At 35.4% G+C, this 25694-nt stretch overlaps 1 protein-coding gene across 3 annotated transcripts in view; it reads left to right on the forward strand.

Moving 5' to 3' along the window:
* Window positions 1-25694, forward strand: part of GAS2 (growth arrest specific 2) — an 87913-nt gene that overhangs the window by 58509 nt on the left and 3710 nt on the right. The window lies entirely within an intron of this gene.

Consider the following 25694-nt stretch of genomic DNA (forward strand, 5'->3'; position numbering starts at 1 on the left):
CAAGGTGATTTTGGAGACCTTTCAGCTGGACCAGTTCCTCTGTGCCAATTCCTCTCCAACAGCTTTACAGTCACAGAGTAAATGACATTTCAGTCTTACTTGTGCTACTGAAAATGGAATTGTTCTCAGCCTTCTCAGGTTTCATATATTGTTTAGAAAAAAAAAGGTACTTAAATGACCAGTAAAATCCAAAAGACTCAAAAACTCTTGGACAAACAGTGATACTGGATGTGTCAGTGGGATGGCTGGAGCTGAGTGCTGCCTATGAAACTGCTAGGAAATCTGTTTTGTTCTATACTCCATCACTAACCTGTTGACATTAGGCAGAACCCTGCCCTGCTTCAGCTCAGGTTGCAGCTTACTTGTTCTTTTAGTTACCCTTTGCCTCCTGCCTCTCCCTTTATTTTTTATTTTTCCCCTCCTTTCTTCAGCTTTTCTTCCTTAGGCCTAGATGTCTCCATGGGGCCAGAAGCCCATGGACATCTCTCTCTTCATTTTGTACCTTGTTTTTGCACTCAATAAAAAAGAAACTACAGCTCCACTATCTGGTCCTTTGAACTGACATTTACAGTTAAATAATTGACTGACTTTCACTGAGGGTTATCCAAGCCCATAAAGCATAAGAAATTTAAAAAAAATTTCTACCCCTCTTGATTTAAATTTCTACCTTTTTTCACCAACGTACTGCATTTGTGCAGCAATTAGTGTTGATTTAGTGTCTAGAATTTTGAGAGGATTAATCAGAAACTTCTTTACTAAAGAAGTCAAATTATTAGCTCCTAATTTAATGGAAAACTGTTGGCATTATGCCTTTTTACTTTCACCCAATGAAGTTCTTATTAGATTTGGTGTGTTGGTTTGTTTGGTTTTTTTTTTTACAGAATGTATCTTTGATGCAATATTCAGATTCAGTGGAACTGTGCAGTAGTTCTGCAGTTTTTCTCACTAGCTTAGATTTGTTTGTCTCAGTTGACCTCCTTCTGTGGACAATCAAATAATGTGCCTTCTTTAATTCCCAGTGTGTTCCTCTATACATTAATGCACAATGAGAACTCCACTTGGAGATGAGAAAAATTTTTAGCAAATCATATTGTGCTTTTTTAGGATGTAGTGTATCTTCAAGAACTGTAATGTTCTAGTTCTTGAAGTGACTGACACAGCTATGCTAACTTTCTGCCATAGTATTTATAATTTAGGCTTCTAGAACTGAAATTATAACAATATTATATTACCTGACATCAGTAGAAAGAGAATTCTCCTCAGGAGGAGGCCAGGGTAGAGTGTTCTGAAGCTTTATGTCTAAAACCAGACCCTAAAATTCAGCTGATTTCCTTAGCAAGGGTTAAAGATGGCAAAGCAAGACATTCCCCAGGTGCCTGACTTTCCTCTCTGGTAGGAATAAACTAGGGCAAATAAGAGCACATATAGACTGCTAATCAAGTCCACCATTAATCTACAGCCAAAAATTTTCAAAACAAAAAGGCCTTTATAGTGTATTGTTGAGAACTAAGGATTCGGTTCCATAAGTTTATACTGAAAATATTAATGGGGGAAAGTATTTCCTTTCTCTCCATTATTTTTTTGTGCTTCTGTTAAAAACATGAATCATTTTGTAATAATCCATTTGCTATTTACTAGACAATAATATATTCTACATTAATGATGAGACAGCAGCTTGCAGTTTAGTAAACCTGATGCTTTAGAAATGGAGATGCTGCTGTTTGTAGTGTTGCTCTTAAAGGATAGCCCTGAGCCTTACATTTCTTCTTTAAACTTTTTCTTTGGTGAGTTGACTAGGTATGACACTAATAGGAATTATATTTAACAGAGTCAAGGTAAGTACATGTCTTTTATAGAATAATGCTAAAATATTTCTCGGATGAGTTTAAGTTAATATTCTTCTCTTTAGGTTTAGATAATTACTACACAATGCTAATTTAAAAGGAAAAAACCCACCTTTTGATATACAAAAATGCTTTCTTTTAATATACAAAAGTGCTTAATGATATACCTTGTGTACAGTACAGTTTTATACTGCAAACATGACTCATGCTGCCATCTGGAAAAAAGAATAAATGTGGCTGATGTGGTGTCCTCAGTTAACCAAAACTTCTGCACTGTTTATAAGGTATTGTAATTGGACCTTTAGGATTTAGGCATGAAAGTGCATTGATTATCTATTGCCATACTCCTTAGATTTAGTGTAATACCCTTAGACAAATCTTAGCCTACATGAGAAGTTCCAGTTGGGCTTTATATCTTGACTCAGGAATGATGTTTCTGCATAGAACTGGGCTGGCCATGACTTAATAAGAATGGTATATAGGATTTAAAAATACATGAACAGAATAAAATACAGGTTTTAGTAGTTCTGCTCAGGTACCTGTAAGATCCTAGACTAGTGTGTATTAGTTACTGTTTCTGCTTCTTCAGCTGGTCACCTCCTTGTGCTAGTTTTGCACATCTAACATTTAGTGAAAAAGAAAACAGCCACCCACAAAAATGATTTTTCTGAGAACTGCTAAGAGCTTCCTCCATGTCAGGCAAAAACCAACCAATATTTCGTTTTGAAAACAGACAACCTGTTAAACCACTAAAAAAGCTGAACATGCTTCTATGAGCACACATGTTGAGAATGAACAAGCCCAAAAAAACCCTCTCTTGTTTTCCAGTCTTTGAAGAGAGAAGCACCCCCTCCTGCTGCCTGGTGGCTGGGCAGGGAGGGAGGCTGGGCCAGCCCAGTGCTTTTGACATTCTGCCAGCATTAAACCCTGCCCAGGCATCCTCTGCTGTGACCTGCAGCTGCCAGGCAGACAGAGGGGAGGCATCAGCCCCGTGGGACTGGACACAGCAAAGCCAACATACAACTGTGCAAACAGAGCAGCCACCTCTGTTCTGGCAAAGCCCTTTAAAAATTCTAACACACCCCCTCAATGCAACCATCAACAAACTCCCCACCATGAACAACTCCAGCTGCCACCCAGCAGGGATAATATTGTTATAAATGGATTTGTTAGATTTTTCCAATTAATCAAACAACAGAATTAAATTTAGCAGCAATATATTAATAATAGCAGCAATTGTATATAAATGAATACAATAAAATATTAAATACATAAATTTTAGTAGATACAAAATTTGGCAGTGAATAATTTAGCACAATTGAGGCTTGGTTCAAATAAAGCATAAGCAAAACTGACCAGGGGATTCCCCAGCTGGGGGTAGAGGTGGGGCCCCTCCTCCCACACTGTACCAAATCAGCCAATCTAAAATCTCACTTATATACTGTTTACTAATACAGAATGTTCTAGAAAGCTCCTCCTTGTTTCTGTTCCTAAAATCTACACCACTGTGTTGTGTTGCCCATGCTGCACCAGTGGTTGGGGGTCTCTTCTCCTTTCAGGGTCTTGTTTCTGATGAAGGCTCTAGGTCTTCCTCAGTGTTTGCTGTTTGAACCTGCAGGTAGCAGGTGCACTAAGCTTAGGGTTATATAATTAAGCTATGTTCCTGTAACAAGTCTCGTCCAAGTGTCCAATGCCTGGAATCATCCCAATTTGGCCCAATTCAAGGTCAAAAGTTTTATTTCTAGTGCTATTATCAGACCTACATCCTTAATATCCTTTACTCCCATTGAACATCTGGAGGATGATTCCATTTGCTTTGTTTAACCATTTCCTTTATCCTTTTTGCTTTATAACAATTGAATACAATTTTTCTATTGATATAAAGCAGCAATTTTGCTAACAGAGATACAGTTTAATTAGCACGAATCACATTTATAGCAATATGACTATCTGCAAACCTCAAGCAAAATATCAACTTTTTCACTACACAATTCTGTCTCAAGTGAGAGAAAAAGATGAAGGGAAAAACAACATGAAGACATCAAAGTCAATTTTTAAAAAGTGAAGTCCCAAATGGGAAGAGAAGTTAAGAGATGCCTTAGGTTTAAGCTGAAATTCTCTTGTAAGCCATAGTAATAGACTATGATATATTAAATACCCCTATATATCATAAAAAAGCAGAAGGGGATGAAGTATTGTTTACATTGTAGACATAAGCAAAAGCATCCATGCTAAAGAAGCAGATGTTGAAGTAGCAATGATCACATAAAAAGTTTGAACAGACAAAAAAAAAAAAAGAGTAATGAAGACCCTTTTCCCCCAAGAAAGAAGAAAATCTCTGTTCCCAAAAATGAAGATTATCTCAAAACTAAAAGATGAAAACCTTTGCTTCTAAACAACTCATCCTTAAAAGTGTTCCCAATTAACTAAAAAATTAGCCCTCAAAAACAATTGTGAGAAAAGCTGTAAATCAAAGAGACAGACTTTTACACAATAATCAAATTTCCATTCTCCCAAACAGCTGATTTGCTGTAACACAAAGCCACAAAAAATCTGTTTTCTTGCAAAGAAGTCTCCATAACGTGACAAAAGAATCTCCTCTCACTAGGTGAACTGAAGAAAAACTATTCTAGAAGTATTAAACTACTAAATTATTCCTATACATTTTCAACAAAAGAAAAAAGAGTGTAGAGGGGGAAGAAAAGTATTCTAAAAGTTGTATTATGGTTATTATTATTCTTTTAGTTATATTAATAAAGTTTTTCTTTATACCCAGTAAAATTTAAGCCTACTTTGCCTTCCTCCTAATCCTATCTCACAATAAAAAATAAGTAAATAATTCTAGTAAGTGCACTAACAATTTAGTCAACACTAAACCCACCACATAGATTACTACATTCGCCAAAAAAATTTAAATTATTAAACCAAAACACCTGCAATCACAAATGGAAATAATCAGATCGAGCGACTGTGTCAGTTCACATGGCACCAGAATTGTGCTTCCCTGGCAAATCCATCAGCAGATACCACAAATGCCCAACAAAGGTCACCATTTGATCCTGACTTTATTTTCTTTGGTTTTGTTTATTTTCTTCTTGGTATTAGAAGTTTGAGTCCAAGACCACTTGCACGCTTTGTGCATCAAATAATGAATTTTCACTGAAGTTTGCTGTGTAGTTTCTCTCCTTTAGCAACAGAAAAAAAAAGCTAAGAACAGTTAAGAAAATTGTAATTACTGCATTTTTGCCTTGATTAAAAGTTTATTAATTATCACATGAATGCTATAAAGTACCAACTTAGAGATGGGTTCAAACAGTTAAAAATACCCTGAAGTCTGTGGTAGCCCACATAAGCCAAGGGATAAAACTTCCATCCTAACATGGAATTTGAAGTTAAAATTGAATATGCAGTTGCAACTATTTATCCCCTCTGAAAACAATGTAGTTTAACATAATTCCAGAAATGTTTTTTTTTGTGGTTGTCTTCTAGTAATTAATTATTTCATTGAGGGTTAGCTGTACATGAAAACAAACTTTCCCCTCTATTTTGATTTTTTAAAATGGCAAATCCCCAAATTTTTATGACTTTTAATACTATTTTTTTAACAGTTCGTTTTACAAATATCATTGAAATCTAACAGATGTAAAACTGCCCTGACACTTAAACATTGTTTTGCATGTGTTAATGGAAGTTTAGGAGCATTTCTTTTACTCTTTTTGTTGTCACTGATTCTTGAAACTCAGAACAAAATAAGAATATGTTCCTATAAGGAAGTTTTAAATGCAGAAAACATTTTCTTTGCCAAAGATTAAGTTAGGAGATTAAACTTGGGAGATCCCAGAGTCATTTGTTATCTTAAGTGTATTTACCAAAAACCAGCAACTACTAAAGTGAAGATCAGCTATAGATTGCTCATCAAGTCGTAAATCAGCATCACTTGATACTGATTGCTTTGTGGTGTGCTATCATGCCTTGCTTTCAATTCATCAGAAATGGATTTACCTTAGGGTTTAAAATACAACTCAAGCTTAGCCCCCAAATTCCACATCCCAGGACACTAAAATTGTCTTAATTTTATTAAGATGGTATTTCAATCATGGCAACAGATGCTGAAGTGCTTTAGTTGTTGTAAACACTCTATTTAGATTAATATATGCTATGGAATTTATTAGATATTTTACTAGATATTTTAGGTTTTGCAGTCCTAAGAATACACCTCTTCTCTAACCAACTAGATGCAACTCTGTCTGAAGCTTTTAAAATTCAGAAGGGAGCCAGGACTGTTACCCAAAACATGCCATTTATGTTATTTAATAGGTTGTGATAGCTTTTGTAAGTAATACTGAAAAGACATTAAGTAATTTTTAAGTATGTATTAAGGTTTATCATACATAGCATCGTAGAGTGGTTTGGTTTGGAAGGCAACCTTAGAGGTCATCCAGTCCAACCCCCTCCTATGAGCAGCTTTATCTTCAACTAGACCAGGTTGCTCATCCTTCCAGTCTGGCCTGGAGTGTTTCCAGGGATGGGATATCCACAACCTCTCTAGGAAACCTGTGCCATGGCCTCAACACCCTCACTGTAAAACACTTCTTCCTTATAGCTAATCTAAATCAACTCTCCCATCAGTTTAGAAACATTACCCCTTGTCCTGTCTTGTCACAACACAATAAGAAAATTGCCGTTTCCTCTGCTGTGTTTACTGCCTTTGACACTCTTGCTGGTCTCATATAATCTTTAACATACTACCACGTTAGCTTATCATGAACTTTATTGTATTTAAGAGTAATTATTTATTCATAAGGAGACATGTTTATAACAATTTGGCTAACTCATAACCATGATAATTTCCTGATTCATTTCAATAATCTGAAAGACTTTTTAAATATGAAGGAAGTGGGTTTCTGCCTCTGTGTCAAAGTTTTTCATGTGTTAGACTGCCTTTGGTCTCTGTGTTCTGCCCCTGCAACCCCCCATCTTAAACCCTTCCTTTTTCTGAATTTTGAATTTTTACTTTTCTTTTTGAATTAAGATCTCAAGGAATACTTGATCTCTACACTCTGAATTTTGATCTGGAACCCAGACACAATTTTGAATCTTTCCATTAGAATAACAATGGACATGTGCTGGTGCAAATGGTTCTGGTGTGGAAGTGAGATTCAAAGACAGGTGTACCCAGGGCCTTTTGACTTCCTGGTGGCTTCCTGACCCTGTTGTACTGGCATGATTTTACATGGGGCACATCAATAGATCACTTAAAGATGACCCAGCTAAGTCACAAAATGAGTTTCTGTTAGATTTTTTTAAAACTGAAACAGATATCTAACCATTCGATACCATTTTGTTTTATCATTTTACTTTCCCTAGAAGATATTTGAGCTCAACTAAACTGGATTGCTTCAGGTTCTAAAATATCTCCTGGTTTTCATCAAGGGAACAGTTAAAAAGTTTTTTTTTGAAGCAGTTATTCTTTTTGCAGCTCAGGTTTTGCTTTCCATATCAGAAACAGGTTTCCATTAGTTAACCTATTAGCTAGCCCAGTTAAACTAATATAGCTCACTTATTTTCAGACACTGTAGTTGAAGACACTACTTGAATATTGTTTTGAATGATAAATTGAATGATAGGGTTTAAAAATTCCTAACCAGAAATGTTTCCCAGTCAAAATTCCTGTATTTAAAATATATTTTAGATACTTTTTGATTATCATTTAAAATTTTCTTCTAAATGTATTTCTGTTGTGTATAAGGTGTAGAACCACAGTAGTATTCAGAATTCTGTGCAGAGCCTTCAAACCCAACTCACATAAATCAAGTAAAATGGTAGGCTGCAAAAACTTCAGGTTTTCAGAAATTTCAGTGGTGCAAATTTGTTTTACCTAACAATTTCCTCATGATTTACTAACAGGCAAGAGAAAGAAGGAAAATTTAGCATTTCATAAGGATACAGAGAACTCTGTTTCTGTTTCACTCTCTCCTCTCCACCTGTTTCTCAAAATATTGGCAAGCCAAAGAATGATATCAGGGAAATTTAATGCTTAAAGTATATATTTTTCCCAAGTCTCCCTCCTTCTCTTTAGTCTTTGCTAGAATGATGTGAGTTATTTATTTATTTGTTTGTTTATTTTCTGTTTTGTTTTTGTTTGAATTTAATACAATGTTTGCAAAAGATGCTATGAACTTAAGGCAATTCTGGACATAAACCCAGATTCTGAAGGAGCCCATGAGACCCTGGTCTGCATATATTGATAATTGTGTATTATTTTATTACAGATTCAGGTATAATGTAGCTAATTTGTCTTGACCAATCGAGTCCCTTGCAAACAGCACCAAAAAAATTAAATCTCTGAGAAGTAAAGCTGGTTCTCAGTGCTTCAGGAAATGCCATCAGTACAAAAAAGCTAATGAGGACAAGTAAGCAACCAGTGCTTCAGGAGTATCTCAGTGTACATGGAATAGTAGGACAAAAGCTTTTTTTTTATAAAATGTGCAAGGCATCCACATCCCTTCTTTCAGACTGGTGAAAACCAGTATGTCTGTAACATACTGACTAGGCTTGTAATGGTGCTTCTCTAACTCTGTCTGTCCTCTACTGTTGTTCCCATTTAGTCCAAAAACTGGCCTGAGGTTTGAGCCAGAGGAGATGCCTTAAACCTCAAAGCTTTATGCTGCATACCATGATGTCTGTGGCATGCAATTTTGCTGTAGGAAATATGGAGATCAAGTGTTTGATTCAGGTCTGGCAATGTGTATATATGTATATCTAAAAGGTCCATCCATTAGTATTTTTTAAAGCCAAGACTCTGGATGTATTTGGCTTCAAGCCATTAAGTAATTTTTTGCAGATTCTAGTGAATGTAAACCTATTGACATTTAATACTTCAGGAATTTTTACGTAATATCCCCTTTTTGCTAATACTGAAGTAGAGACCAATTAAAAAACTAAGAGTATCTTGATGATGAAAAATTATGTTGATGTGAAAATAGACATAATTACATTTTACAGTATGATCTTCGCATTCATGTTTCTTTAACTGATCGAAATTCGTGATAACTGCTTAGGAGATACTTTGAGAAGAAAGTTATGTGGAAAGAATTTCTCAGCACTGGTGCTTAGCATTAGCAAGCCTTGTCAAAGGGAAAGATCTCTGTAGCTTTATCTCTTGTTTAGAGCTACTGCTTGGGGCTATCCATGATGCAATTAGAACTAAAAGTCTTGCCCTAACAATTAGTTGTGACTTTCAAGATTAACATAATAACAAAAACTGTTTAAAAAGCAGGGTCTTTTTGGAACAAAAGCTAACATTAACTTAATAGACTCTCCAGTCTGAAGGAGCTTTGTCTTGAACATACATTCATTTTCCTTTATTCATAATACAGAAGTGGAAAAAGTGTTATGAAGTTATGATATACCAATTTAACACATATGTCTGCATTTAGGCACTCTTGTCTGCTTTATACACCATCTTACGTGGGCACAGGGTATTTCATGTATTTTATGTGAATGTATGTGTGTACACAGTTACACATGGGTGTGTACAAATGCGCATGTGCCACACTACTGTCTGTAAAACCATAGTCCTTTGGCTAAAAATTTAGGTGATGTCAACTCAAAATACATCAAGGAGAGTTAATATGTTAACTGGGTAATTTTTAGACATTCAGGTGAATTAAAAGAGAGAACTATACCCTTCAAGTATGGTGAATGCAAGAAGGAAATGTTGATTTTACCTTCTCTGCTTTGGCCATGAGTTTGAAATATTTATGTCTGCATGCTAATTTTTAATCTAGTCAAACTGTTTTGCAGAACATATGCACTGTAATCAAAAGCATTAAACTGCATATAGGGAGAGACAATGTGAAGACAAAGATCAGTGCACAAAGATTCTGTAGAAATTACTTCCCTCAGTGCCAGCTGGGAAACAGGTTCCTCAATTAAAATAGAATAAAGATTGAAACATTTAACAGACCTGTAAACAGTCAACTGAAATTTTTAGAAACTGCAACAGTGGTTCCTTGTTCCTAGTAGTTCCTATGTTTGGAATATGAAGTAGATACAATTTTGAGCACACAGGGTTTCTTAAATGTTCAGATGGAGTATGCAGCTGGAATTGTTGTGGTGCCTCTTCTGTGATAACCTGAAAATAGGAGTAGAGGTAAGGTTAAAGAAAAGCTTTGCCTTCCCTTGGATGAAGATATGGCCAGAGCACACCATACAGGTGTAGAACATAGGAAGCACTGTCTACCCCATAGATCAGATGTAGCAGCAATGAATGAGAGAAAATATTTGAGAAGGCATTTCAATCAAGAATGTTTCCATTGCTTCTTCAGGCTTGACTGAAGCATCACCTGATCACCTTAACAGAAAAATAAACCCCAAAATCACCAAAAACCAAACCCGACAAAAAAAAAACAAACCTAAAAGCCCGAGCCAAACAAACACACCCCAAAAAAACCTCCAAACTCTAAACTCCCCAAACCACCTCAAAATAATGTTTTCATAGTGTGAAGTAATCTTAGAACTATTCTATAAATTGTCTATCACTCCATTGGAATATTATCAAAGGAAAATCTATTATGCTGGCAATAAGTAAGAAGTACATCTCTGAAGGAAGTGAAATCTAAGGATGAAGTATTGAAGTATGCAAGGATATTTGCATACTTGATGCTTACATACTAGATTTGTCTAAACATAGCTCTTCCTTTTGTTACACTTTTTTAAATGAGTTTTACATAATTCTTGCTATTGCAATCATGATTTAAAAGCATACATGCCATAAAGTGCTGCTTTTCTGATTATGTGTGCTTGCTCTGCCTTCCTGTCCTGAAATACAGGACTAAAGCTTAAAAGTTTTTTCATGCTTCTGAGTAACTGAAAAGTGATTTGTGTTCTCTAAGACAAGAGAGTCAATATAGAGCCTAGCTATACACAAATGAGCATTGAGGAAAACACCTCTGCCAGGAATCAGTTCTAAATCAGAAACAAGTTTATGTATCAAAAGGGAAGGGATAGAAACTCTGGGCTACTCTGTTAGAGTAATCAGTGTCTTTTTGGCAACTAGCACATTCTCCCTTTCCAAGATCTTTGCCAGAACCTAGAACGATCTTTCTCCTGGTATTTGCAAAAAGATATAAAACTGATGAGTGCAAAGAGATCCAGCATACTAGAATATATACAACAGGAAATTTCCATGTGACTGAATTGAAGTGCTGTCAGGTTACAGCTAGCAGCTATCAAAACTAAACTGAATTACTAATACTAACTTAAACAATTCATTTCTGTGTCAAGAGAGTTACCAGAGTCATAAAATTATTAAATACCCCACAGAAAAATAGAACAACATGAAAAATCTGTGCATTCTTTAAGTCTGATTGCTTCTCCTTTTAACCCCATCCACTTTTTATCTTTAAAATTTCTTGCCAAGGAAATGCAATTTTTTGGGTAGCATTCACTGCACTTTAAATGGGTTTCAGGGCTTGGCACTTGCTGAGCCACTCAGAAGTGTCATGAAAGTACAGTAAACTCCCGGAAAGCATTCCAAAGATAAACTTGGAATTCCACAGAACAAAAGTGATAGTATTTCCATGATTTTTTCCTGGATCTGTCTCATGGAAAAGTGAGGATTATGAACAAAGTTAGAATCAGATGTGCTGTCAAAGTAGGGCTGTGGAGAACAAGATCAGTATTTTGTCTTTTATTGCTCACATTTACCAAATTGGTAAATTCTGGCAGTTTCGTGTCCATATAAAATATCTTGTCTTGGATCAAAGCTGTTAATAATTCATCATTAACACATCAAACTAGATGAAACTGATTTAAGCTGAAATTTATTTTGTGCTAGGCCATTTAGAAGAAAAGCCTGAATAAAAAAAAAGTTCAGAAGTGATTTATATGTGTACTGTTTAGGGCATTTAGTAAGATTTATTAATGTGGCTGAGAAATAAAATACTTCTAATGTGTATGTTTAGTATATTCAATATTTAATGGAGTAATAGTGTAAGGATAAACACATAATGCTGGTAAGGAGGTTCAAAAAATGGATGTAATGACTGTGGTGAAGTAGTGATGTGTATGAAATTAAATAGTTAACTTCATTGTGTAAAATTTATACATTTTTTAAACTGAAATGCAGATCCTTAATTTCTCTATGGCAGTGCAATTACAGAGCAAACCCATTTTAAGTTCAAGTATATTAGAAATTTGCTTCAAGATGATGGCAAGTGCTAATCTGGGCCCAGAAAGAAAAGAAAAAGGTGTAGCAAGAAAATTTGGTGTCAGTGAAATATCATGCAACCATGTTGTGATATGTTAACTTCTGCTCATGCTATCCTCTTAAGTGCAACTAATTCACCGCTGACTTATGTTTGAATGGCTATATTTAGAAGCTGGGAGAGTGACCAGTTCTGGATCCTGCTTTTCACAGCAAGAGTGTATTTTTTCACTTAGCATGCTAGTTTAAATTTTCCAGCCATTTGTACTCTTCTCCTGTTGATACACTTGGTATGTAATTCACAGTATTACTTATACTCTGGTCAAATTTGGCCCAAGACTTCCATGTTAGTCAAGTCACTTGAGATATGGTAGATTTGAAGTATGTAAAATACTACAGATGGCATTGAACTAGATTTGACTCTGCAGCCAAATCTATACATGTTTTTGGATCTATAGTCAAAACCAATGACTGCAGTCTTGGATAAATAGTTGATTATCTGCACTATCTTAATTTTATTTAAAGTTTTTCATTCCATTCAGATAATTTTCACAATTTTTTAACACATTAGCATAGCTTTGGTTCATTACTGACAATGCTGGTTTCATAGATTTGCAGTGATATAATTTCATTCCAACTTTGTGACATCATGCCCCATAGACTCAGACTGACATAATTTTGAAAACTTTGAGAGAATTCTTTGTACTATTTAAAGGAAATTAAGGCTAAGGATAAACATTATTGAAATTATGCCACCCTTTTTCTACCCTCATTACTCCAGTGTAAATTAGAAGGCATTTTAATGAAACCCATGGAGTTCAATAAATCCATTTCATGTCTGTTCATTTAAAAGAATAACGTCTAGTCTAAATTCAAGCAAGATCTAATAAAACAATCTGCCTCTAGATACTTTCCAAATGTGATTTTCTTGCTTATGCATGTAGCTTTGTTGGTTTAAAAACCAGGGAATGGAGGTAGGAGACAGTTTCCAGATTTTTGTCTCCTACTGTGTGACTGTTTTCACCATTTTGGTGTTGCCTTTAACTGTTCATATATAAGACTGGAAAATATATCTTGAGATTTTTTTTTATTCTTTGTCTATTAGATTTTATCTAAAAGCACATGGACTAAGGTTTCTAGCATAACTAGGAGTCATAAAACAGAAGGAGTCAGGCACTCTGTTGGCACCAACCAGAATCACGGATTATCTGTGCTTTGCATAAGTATACTGAAGTACCTTACAGTTCTGACAATTCTCGTTAATATAATTGGTATTGCTTGAAGGATTATCATCTGAATATTGACAGCTCACTGATATTTTTATTAAAAGCCCTTTATCTCTGTTAAAGGTGCTAGTAAACAAAATACTCTTCTCTGAAATAATTTTCCCATGAAAGCTATACCTGCTCCTTTTCCAGTAATAGGTCCATGGAAGCAGTGATACTGCAGGATAGAGTTGGTTGGCAGTGTCCTCACTTCTTGAGACCTTGGCTTTCTTAGGTATTTCCTTCAATTTACATGACACTATAAAGATTGCTTCCATTTATAATGTACCCTATACGTAAAGGCAAATCGAGCTGGAAATTTGCCACAGTGAGAACACAGTATTGTTAAAAGACATAAGGATCAAATTGGTTTTTGTGAATTGACATTAGAGTGAGGCCAAAGTACAATGATAGCAGAGACTTGCTAGCAGGACTGTTCTGAGCAGATAGTGTGAAAAAGAGTGGAATAAAATATATGAGTGATGCATTTTTCAAAGATAACTGCTCTACAAGTTAAAAAAGCCATATGGAATAATAGGTTGGCTTTGGTTGGAAGGGACCTTAAAGATAATCTAGTTCCAACCTCCTGCCATTGGCAAGATAAACCTGGAATTAGTAAAAAAATAACTGCCAGAATTAGTGTATAATGTACTGATATTCAGTAAAATTACTGTAATGTTAAGTATCAATTGTTAATTCTGTCTGTTCATGAGATATACAACAAATAATGGAGCAGATACAGACATATACACATTATTACCTTTAATCTTAAGGGTTGGTCAGCTCATGTTTTTAATCTTACCATGTCCACCTACAGGCTTATGAACATACAGGGTGATAAATCTAGGAGGGCATTTTTCAAAACAAGAAAAGGACATCTAGTTGAATGAAGCTGCACTCCTCTCTGTTTCCCTGCTCATTCCTTTGTGCTTCTGTTCTTTAGGAGGTTTTAATTTTCTCTCACCTGTGATGCAGGGAGCAGAATTCCATGAAGATTGTGGGTTAGGTTATGGAAAGTATAGGAAATAAACATCCTGCAGAGGAAAGATGGAAGAAAAGTAGATAGATTTAATCACTGAAGTATAACCCATCCTTAAAAACAATAAATTTATCTCAATTTTATTTATTAATTGCTGATGTTATTAGAAGAGATTCTTGTAAGCAATATCCTCAATATAGCCACATTTTAATGAGTCTTTTTGTAGAGGATAGTGTAAATAATAGTTTCCTTCTAAAGGACCATATTGTTAAATATAGTTACGATAACTAGACAATAGAATGTAATTTTGAATTAGTCAGAAATAAAGGCTGGATGAATTTATTTACATCTCTATTCTAGGATTGCTAAGCAACCAAGGACAAATGGCTTTATGTCTGGCTAGTATATTGTATTGCTTTAAAAAGCTTTTTAAGAGAACATTCATATTTGAACACAGGGATAGACTGATTGTAGGCATATTACTGCTTCTCTTGGATAATTTCTGGATTTTAGTACATGATCTCCACAGGCCAGTGTAGTCATGGCAGAAACGCCTCCAGTTTTACATGTCTTACTGTAATTAAATTTCCTAACTACCATCATTGCCATGCATTATTATGGTGGTGTTGTTTAATATTTGTTTCTTTATTTTAATATGTTTATTTTAATAAGCTGAAGTAACAGTAAGGTGACTAGTGCACATTGAAATTGTGCACTATAAGTTCTTCATCTTCAGGAACCTATTGACAGCTCAATAATTTAGAGCAGAGACCAATTTCATCTGCAAGCATTCAGTGAGGAGTTATGTTACACGTATGTTAAATCTTAAAAACTCCTAATTTCAACCATAGCTACCCTCTGACTGGTTTTATCTCAGTTATTGGGAACTGTACTTTTTAATGTTGATGTTTTATCCACATATATTCACAGTTCCTACCTTTGACTAGCCAGCAAGTCTGTACACAGATAAAATGGAAGAAGTCTTGTTATGCCAAGTCTAGAGACTTGAAGTACAGAATTACACTATATTTACTTGCTGAAGGACTTGTGAAAAATATGTCTTTAGAGCTTATAATTAAACCTACATCTCTCAAAAATTTAAAGAAGTACAATAGTATTACAGTCATTACAATTGTTTTCTCTTCTGGGTTGGATCAGACACCTCAACACTTGCCATTCCTGAAAGTAATGCCATGAGGAAGTAAAAAGCCTGAATAATAAAGGCATTATTGAACTTTTCATCCAAAAATATGTAGGCAGTTTCTGCATCAGAAAGTGTAAAAACTATTCTGAGAATGTCCAGAAAAATGCAAATATTTCTGGTATTCTTTTGTTGGGACCCTTGCTTTAAAACTATTGAATTTCCTTTTGCTTACCTGATAGTGTCAAACCAAATGAGGCAGCTGCTAATCCTGAATAAATTCACAGAAGTTAGAAAACCATCCAAAGTCAAAGTATTCGTGGCACTGACAAGTAGTGCAGAAGACCTCTGCAGTGTCATATACTTTCTGTTCTTCCCAAAGATAAATCTGCAAACATAAAATACATGGCATTCAGTTCCTTTTTAAGGTATTTGGAAATTTTTAATTTCTATTTATTTTTTATTGCACAAGAAAATTAGGACAAGAAGTCCTGCCTATCCTTTTTGAGATCTTCATTTCTCTAGAATACACTTATCCCTGTTTCTCATGCTTTTAATTGATTGTGGTGTTTGCCTGCCTCCTTGTGATTTTCCTTATAACTGCAGTCCTGACCTGATGTGTTTGATGGTTTTGACTCTGTGGGGTTTTGGGGTTTTTTTTGGCTGATTGGCTTAGATTGGGGTTGAATTTTTTATTGTTGTTTGTTTGGGTTTTTTAATAGGCTATACTAAGCTACTGAATTGAATTGCAATGACTCTAGACATCCATTTATTTATTTATTTTGGGGTTGTTTTGGACTTCACATGTTAAACTGAAATGCTAATGGTCAATTTGAGGATATTACCATACTATCTTCAACTAACTTGAAATGTTGGGTAAATCAGAATACCTTAAACATAATTTTAAAGCTTATGGGTCATAACTTTTACCATTGAAGGACTGGCAGGTTCTTTATTTCAACAGGAGGCAAAAGATGGTGATCTGGGGAAAATGGCCAACAGTCACTTTTGTGACAAATATTACAAAGATCACAGCTATGGGGAAGGTATTGTAGGGTTTGCTTTACTGGTGTCCCAGAGGATGGGGATGAACAATAAAAAAACAAGTAAGTTTTTAACTCCAGCTTCTGCATTGATATTGCATACACTTGCAAGTAGCTGTTTGAAGCAATTTGGAAGGTAAAAAAAAAATTATAAAATTTTTTTAAAAATTCCAGACAAGGAAACACATAGTTTGGATGTATGTGATAACTGAAATCAGTCTGTGCTGGACTTAAAACATCTGTCACTTACCACGTGCACCTTGCTTCCAGAGGCAGGCAGTGAGAAGAATTCTGTAGATTAAGATCTGCAGTTTTTTGTTTAGTTACAGGAAGTACTTTCTTTTATTTGGCTGTTTTGAGGCTGGAAATCAGAAGAGATGGAATGAGTCTTCATAAAATAGCTAGAAAACAGATGGCACTTCAGGATCCATAGGAATATTTTCATGTCCTTCTGCAATCCTATAACACGACCATGTTCACATGCAACCCACACACATTTGCATGCTGAAAATTCAGTGGCAAAATCTAAATAGATGATCATTCTGCATGAGTACACTCTGAGTGACTCAATATCCTTAAAGTAATGTAACTTAGGAGAATAGTCTGGGTAAAATTAATTCCTTTTTGTATTTAGTGGGGTTTTTGTTTTAAATTTGTGCACAGTTTATAAATGGAACTCACATTTTTATTTCTTGTTAAATTCTGCTTCTAAATTATTTGAATAGTATCTCACTGCTCTAATACACTATTTTAGAGGCATTTATTCAGGGGTAAAAGCCTAGTTGACATTAGAACGTGAGAGAGAATTGTCTCTAGCTGTTTGGAGTTTTTTAAGATAAACTTTCAGGGCTCCAAATGCTAATAAAAAAATTAGTCATTGGAAATTAAGGAAATTAGTTGTTTGTTTGAGTTTTTATTTAAAGATAAGAGTATTTTTTTCCTCTTTTTAAGACATCTCTCATGAATTTATTTTAACAGGCCCATGCTAATGTTTTTGATTTTTTTTCTTAAACAGTTTTCCCCTACCCCCATTATTTGATTTTAGTACATATGGTTTTCCATAACTCCATCCAGGCATACCATTTGCAAGTTGACGCTTTCACTTACTCTCATAAACTCTGATTTCTTTTTATGTATTTCATCTGTTTGCCATATCATCGCTTCTGTGGAGTGTTGCATAAAATATTTCTTATGAAGCAGTGTAGCTAGGAGCAACTCGATTTCTGCTCAGTGTCACACATTTCAGTTGACAGGGACCAGGTCCTCCTTGTGGCTGACCCAGACATATTTTCTAGAGAGTGAGAAACAAGAAAGTGTCACCTTAATTGTCTTCAAACCTCAACTAGGTGCACCAGACATCAGCCAAAGTGCCTGGAAATGCACAGTCCCTTTACCTACAAATATCATTCTGAGCATGACTCCATGTCAAAATATTTTTCCTTGGCACTATTTATCTTTGTCCGAGACATAAATGCCTTCACTTGTCAGAAATTCACTTGGTCTTAATGATCAGGAATTGTGTTTACTTCTGCATCTGTGTTATTTCTTGCTCACAAAGTGCTCACCTATGCAGGATGTATATGAACAGTAAAGCAAGATCTAGTGTTGGACATGAAACATAGGCTATTTCCAAATTCTGTGAAATGGCATGAGACAGAAACTAAATATAAGGTTTGAGGGAAAATTAAATCAAGAAGAATTTCAAATGTCCAAACTGTCATGTTACTTTTATCAGTACAAACATGCATCTTGATTTCAGTTGGTTAGGCAGGAATACTTGGAATAATTATCTCAATGAGTCTGCTATTGTCTGAAAACAGAAATAGGCAGTTTAATTAAGTGTAGTATTTTTACTACAGTCAATCCCAATGCCTTCCCTTTGTAGAAATGTTTAACACAACTGTTAATTTCAGAGGTCAAAAGCTGTCTGTGCCATACTGGATTTACCTGGCTGTGGTTTAATCCTCTAAACCAATTCCTGGCTGCTTCAGATATACAAATAGCTGAACTCCTGTGCATTGGTGTTTTACACCATGTATATTGACTTCATCTCTTGCCATGCACAAATAGACAAAAGATTTTGGATTTTGCAATGTGAAAAAGGAAAAGCTTTTATTTCCTCACTTGATTACTTCTTTTACAGAAAGCAAGATGTTATTTCATAGACCCTAAGTATCTTTAATACACATAATGACTGCAGAAATGCTCACCCTCAAACTGGGACTTCTACACTAATCAAATTACTGTTCTTCAGTGTCTCAGGTTTCATGAGATCTTTCAATTCACGCAAGTGGATCTTTCTTTGTCCTTTCCCATTCCTATAAAATTCTCAGTTTCCCCGGCACTGCTTTCCATATGTGTTTTTGTAAATATCCCAGGTCCTGAGATCGGGTATCATGTGCAATTTTTATCATTGAAACTATGGAACAATTGTTATTATCAGCAGAGTATATATCAGCTAAAAATCACTGCTGTGCTGGATCCCATAATTTATGGAGCAGCATTGACAGCCCCACTTCCAGTTTGTCCTTTCAGTGTTTTAAGTTGTAATTACTGTGAGCTACCCTGAGATTTCCCTCTCTATCCTTCATTATTCCATTTCAGTTCAGGTTTTCAGTAGCAGCATCAGTGCTCTTCTCCCATCCTCTCTCCTGGAGTGGGTAGCAAAAAAAAACCTTTCCCTGAGCAAAGACCAAGCAGCCCACGAGCAAACATCACATGGTGAAAAGCAGCAAACCATCTGGGCGAGGGGATTTTCAAAACACCCTCAGTCACAACCCCACATGCACAAGGGTCCTGGATGCAGGGTCTGAAAGAAACAGTAACAAATTTTTTGGCCCAGATAGATCTGGAATACAAGAACGTAATGGATCACTCCAGGACACCTTGGCTCTCAAGCACTGCTGTCTCTAACATTCCAGTGGGTGCTTCTAGGCCATCTGCTTCTTACCATTTTATTCATCCCCACATCCTGTTTTCTGCTTACTTATTGTGTCAGCACCCTGCCATTGCTGTACTTCTTACAATGCACAATTGGCTGATCTTCAGTGATATCCCTGTATGTTATTAGATTTACTGTTAGATTTATCAGAGTACTGTTAGATTTATCAGAGTACTGTTTTCAGCAATTGCTGTTGCCCCGTCTGGGAGGCTGTGGTGCTCTCCTAGTATGATGTTCTGCTGATAAATCAAATGAAAGATTTTTCTGATATGTTGTTCCTGATACCACTGCCAACATGCCATTTACCTGCTCTCTGCTATAAATGGAGGCTTCTGAAAGTGCTTTCTTCTTCTAGACCATATAGGGCTTTAATAATACAGCATCCTATTCATTTTTAGACACTCTGTGTTTTCATGGTCAAATATGAGTTTCCTAGCTTCTTTTAGGCTTTTTTAAACCCAAATGTAAGTAGAAAGCCATCTCAACTTTTCCACATCTGTATACCTTTTCTAGGGGAGCTCTCCAGGAACAATTTACAAACTTTTTTCCCTATTGTATTGGGCTTCTAACCTGATTACATGCTAATTTCCTGATCTGTAACTAAATCTAAGTCAAATTTTGTTTTCATTTCATATTGCTGTGAGGTTTGGTGGAGATTTGCTTTCTGCACAGACTGTAAGAGTGGAGAGGGATTTAGCTCTGTGTAAGGGTGAAAGGCACAGAGTTGAGATCCTTGGGAGCACTGTTCCCAATTTTTAAATTTTAAAAATAAAGGTTCTACAAGTTGCACTTGCCTTCCTGCTAGGAGTAATTTGCAATCATGTATGAATTATAAATTACTTTTGCAGTGTTTTAACATAGTATAGGTTATACCAACAAGATACAGTAATATTTGAAGTGTTTGTTTTTTAGTTATAGTAGTCTGATCTCAGTGGAATCACTAGCCACTTACTTTGGTGCCTGTCTTCAGCACATACGTTTTCTACTCCCAGTTAGTTGTGTTACCAGCTGCACTGAAAATTTGACATCCTATGGTAGCATTCCATAAGCACTGTAAAGAACAAGACTTTTTACTGATAAGATAGTTTAACAACTTGAGTAATTATTGCAAAAATAAATTGGAAAGTTGTGAGGTAGAAATCTCAAAGGAGACCCAAAGTCACTTACAAATGGTAAAAGGCTTGAAAAGAAATTGAATCCCAAGAGATAAAGGCAGTCTCATTTTAACTCAGCTTTACTTACCCTTGTTTGTTTAAGTTTTTCACAGAAAGGAGTGGTTTTGAAAATGGAGGCAGTTGCTAAATTGCCAGTAATACCAGTTTAGAAAAAGGAGAAATCAACACACAAGCAAAATGACTAATCAATTAAGTAAAGTTGGGTGGAAGCAATTCACTTCCTATTGTAAATGGCAAGAGCTTTCTGCTCTGTGTTTTAGGGAAATAAAACAGGTGATATTGTTATACATCTTTTCATAGAAATATCTGTGAGATGAAAAGGAGAGCGAGAAATCTGCTTTGAAAGGAGGGGATTTAATTAACAAAGGATACAGTGGTAAGAGGGTTTTAAACCTTTATCTTAGGGGCCTTTTCATAAATGAAAAAAAATACTATTTTAGCAAAAGGATCTGGTCCAGATTTCTGAAAAACATACCCAAAATACATTTTGAGGAATTGGACTTCCCATTGACTTCAGAGAAACTACATCACTCACTTCTTGAAAATGTGTAACTGGTTTCATTAGGTAAAAAATGTATCTGTTACTGAGTAAACTTCCAGGAAGGAGTAGATCTTCACTTTATGTGTTTAAACATTTCCATCTCTACTTAATTTCAAAGATTAAAGTGTGAAACAGTAGGTAATATCTATTTAATAGTATAATACAATATTACAGTAACAAGTTATAGTACTTAATATTCTATTTTATAATTATACTATAAGCTGCTATTACTTTACAAATCCTGAAGACTCAACTGTGTAATAGAAAAATGACAAAAATATGAGTAGGGAAGAAAATTTAATGAAAACACACTTATAATTAAAAATTTGTGTCCTAGAATAGTGACTATTAGAGATGTCTGTTGCTCACTAAATTTTATGAGTCTCCCATTATGTCCTAAATGAAGAGAGATGGCTTTTTTTCAAGAGTAAGTCTTCTATGAAGGCACAGGGTCATCTATGATAGATCACAATAAAAATACTATCTCATTCTTACTGCTGAAAAAAAAGCAGTGTCTGTGTGTGTCTGCTGCTGGTATCTGAAGCAGTTTGGAGTTGAATATGGAAAATGATACAAAAATATGTAATTTAACCATAAATTTTTCTTTGCTGGGTGATGATGTCATTGGAAAGATAAGGGATATTGCCATAAATTAAGTAGAAGACAGTGTTTGTCTTAAAGATTCCACTACATGTAATATACTGTTCTGCTGCCATTTCTTCTTTTATATTTGGTACTCTTACTATTGTAGTAAATTTTGTGTAGGAGGGTTACATGGCATTTAATACTCAGTGCAGTTTTGCAGAAAACCTTACTTTTTACTCACTTACTTTTAACTTCAAAAGGATAAGGGTATGCTCAAAACCGCCATCTTTACTATGGCTCACCTCCTCAATGTCCTGTCTGCAGAGAGATCTCTACAATCCTCTTTGAATTTTGTTTGCAGAGTAAAGTGACATTCAAAATTTGAAAATAAGGAGATAATTACACCTGCTATTTTCTGTTTCATACCTTCAATGCTTAAATAGCCCTTTGGGTATTTACATATCTGAATGATTATTTAGATGCCATTTGTATTTTCATACACAAAGTCTGCTTGTTCTTTTGATCTGAAACAGAGGTTGTTGCAATAAATTAAGTGGATATCTGTTGATGTGTTTGATACAGCCCAAGATGTAACATTAAAATAAAATTCTTTCTTCAGAAAGCATATTAATTGTAAAATTGAACTGTAGCATAGCTAGAAATATTGTGACAAGTGATTAACATATGCTTTTGACATCTTTTTTTCAGACCAAGCTTTTTTATGACATTTTTTCCAACTAAGTGAGATTCGTTTAGTGTGATTTACAACATATACCTCCCCAAAAATGAGAAGGAAATGTTAATCCAGAGACCTGTCTATTTTCCATGTCATTATAATGGTGTCTGAAGAGAGAGGAAGTGCAGGCTACTTTATTGGGGTTTCAGAATGACAACACAGAAAGTCGGAGTTGGTCCTTAAACAAATCTGTAATGACAGAAATTGCATCATTTGAAACTTTTAAAATTAGTACACATAACCCAAAACATTTTTTTTATAATCCTATATAAAAAGAGGAGCTAGGCAAAATGGGACTTTATAAGGGATGACAAGGGAAAATGAGGAGTGCCTATTTCCTGGTTTTCAAGTGGAGAAAGATTATTTTTACTTACTTGTTTTTAAAATAATTTCAGTTGGATAGGACTAATAAATTGTTATCTGCCAAAATATACATTAATAGACATCAAATGGATCTCTTCAGTGTGGATGAATAATTAGTACCTGAAACTGGCTACATAATTTGCACTTTTTCAGATTTGTAGAGGTGAGGTTTAATTTGGATCCCTTCGACGTGCACTCAAGGCACATAAGTGACTCCTTAAAAGTCTAAAATAAGCTTCATTGTATTATTAGACAAAAACTAAGAAGACACAAATTCAATTACAAAAGGGGAATGAAAGCCAAGAAAGAGTGTAGTTGGAAAGAAGCATTCTAGCTTTCCCACTCAAAGCTGATTCTTCCATATTCTGTTGGGAATTACTCCCATGATTCCTCTTGTGTGTAGGTGAGTTCTCTGTGTGTAAGAGCAGTACTGCCTTTTGTAACATTTATGCTACAGTGTCTGTAAACTTTTTTAAATAGTACTGTGTCTGAATACAATCTGGCTGATGATTAAATTCGATCATACTTCAGAATTTTGCTATAAATTTTATGAGGAATTCTAGAGATGAAGTTGTATAATCTTTGCTAACAAGATGTTTTTAACATCTGTAAATTTGGCATGCAAGCAAACAATCAGGAGCCTATTACACAGTCTGGTGTTTTCAGATCACTGAGTTTTCAGGGAAGTAGAAAAACTTCATGTAGCAACAGTTACCTATAACTTTCTGAAAATTCACATCCCTGTTTGAATTAATTTAGAAAACTTCCTGTTTTGTATAAATGCCTTCTGCCGCCTGCTGTAGTGGTGTCCCCTTCTTGGCCTGCCCCTATTTTGAATGGACTGTTAGCATGGACTATTAGCATGAACTTTGGCATGTTTTGGTCAGGGATGTTGAACTCCTGTCATTAGAGCCTCTGGGAAGGCAAACAGCTGGACAGACTTTTCTGCACACTGCCAGTCTTCCAGGATCTTTCTCAGGGCTTCACCAAACTGGATATCATTTCACATTGTGATAAATGTGAGGATTTTCAGTGGCCACCTTCAAGCAGACCTGGGTAACTGCCAAGCATTGGAATCTCTGGAGATATTGTGGACTAATTTTGCTGTCCCTGTTTCCTGAAGCAATAGTGTCTCAAGTCTGAAGAGAATACTTTTTTTATCTTCCATATAGATATGGAATCAAATTCCAAGACTTCACCTTTTGCCAGCCCCAAATATCAGTTCTTCTGGTCACAACTGGGAAGAGAAAGACTACAGTCTTTTATATGGAAGACATGTCCTACTCCATGAAATGTGCACATGAGCTGTGCCCTGCAGAATAATTTGTCATTATTTGACAATAAAATATTCTAGATACAGGCCCTGAGACTTACTGGAGCAGGTTAAAGGCCTAGATCTGAGTCTGATTCCTGGTCTGAGATTTGTATCCTACTCTCAATTTTTTTTTCACTAAGGATGGTTAGTGAATGCTGAGATTTGAGAAAGTAATTTTTTTTTTTTCATAGACAGAAGGGTAGATCATCTAAAGTGGTATGGACAAGCTGGAGCAAAATGATTCCTAAATAGCATCAGTGGAGATTGCAGCAGAATCATCACGTAGAGGTACCATATCTGAGGGTGCCTTGTATTTGGGTGGGTGGATGTGCTTACCTCTCAGTGGTGGCAGCAGTCTGATACAGAAATGCACATAAGTCTTCAAAACAATGGTATTTCCTTAATGTTGGCCTCTGGTGTTTCTGGAGACAGTGTGAAATGTATTGATCTAGAAGCCCATTTCATGAGGTTGTTGTCAAAGAAGTATCCTTAAGTCCTAAGATATAAGCAACAAGCTACATCTACCAATAACAATAAGTCTAAGTTGCTTATATTCAGTAAAATTTGATATTTTCTCATTAATGTTTCACTTTTGTGAGTGTGAAATTTGTTTTGCACAGACAGTAGTGTGACTCTGCATTATTTTGCCAAACACCTTTGGATTTCACAGTCTGGATTCTCTCAGAATGTAGCCTGCACTGTTTCTGAAGTTGGTCTAAAGTCATACCAACTAACTCTATTTGCCTTAGGTTGTGCATTTAGCTTCCAGAACCCAGCCCAAGTTCCTTTTGAGTAGGCAGAGTTTTTGTGTTTGCTTTTGTAGTACTTGGATCAGATCCACAGTGTGTAATTCCTCCTCCTTTTTCCTCTCACATCCTGAAATATTATGTAAGAACGTTATAATCTGAAGTGTAACTATATTAGGCCAGGTTTTTAGTCCCTATAAAACAGAATAGATTTTTTTTCCAAGTCAGTAAAACACTGCTTGTGTAGATGAACTTATTGTCTTTTCATACAGCCTAATATCTCTTTATTAGGCATCAAACTCACCAAACTTACAGTATTGAAAACCATAACTGCCTAGACTGTGTTTTACTGTGATGCCAAAGTCCTATGCAATGACAGCTTAATGTCATCTAACTTTTATCAGCTGTTTCCCTTGTTATCTCTGGATACAGCCTTGATGCCTACCAAAATAATCTATCATTTCTTCCTCTGTAATGCAATTTTCTGATCCTCTGGTTTGTTATATGTTTGGTTCACTCTAGATTGATCTTAAAGACAGATTCAAGAGAAAAGAGCTTTAATGACAGCCCTGCTTCAGACATAACTGAAATAATGGAATTTATGGCAATCATAAACATATGTTGGATTTTATTTTCAGAAAGGATTTTCTTAGTTTTAGTTGGCTGGATAGCAGTGTGAAAATACATATATGCCATGAATATATTTAAATTTATATAAATAAACTTTATTATTGTAGAATCCAACTTTTTTCTTCTCAGAGATCTCATGCAGTTGAAAAGGTGAATTGGATGGATTATGGAATCCCAAAA

This window comes from Erithacus rubecula (assembly GCF_903797595.1).
Source record: "Erithacus rubecula genome assembly, chromosome: 6".
Taxonomy (NCBI): domain Eukaryota; kingdom Metazoa; phylum Chordata; class Aves; order Passeriformes; family Muscicapidae; genus Erithacus; species Erithacus rubecula.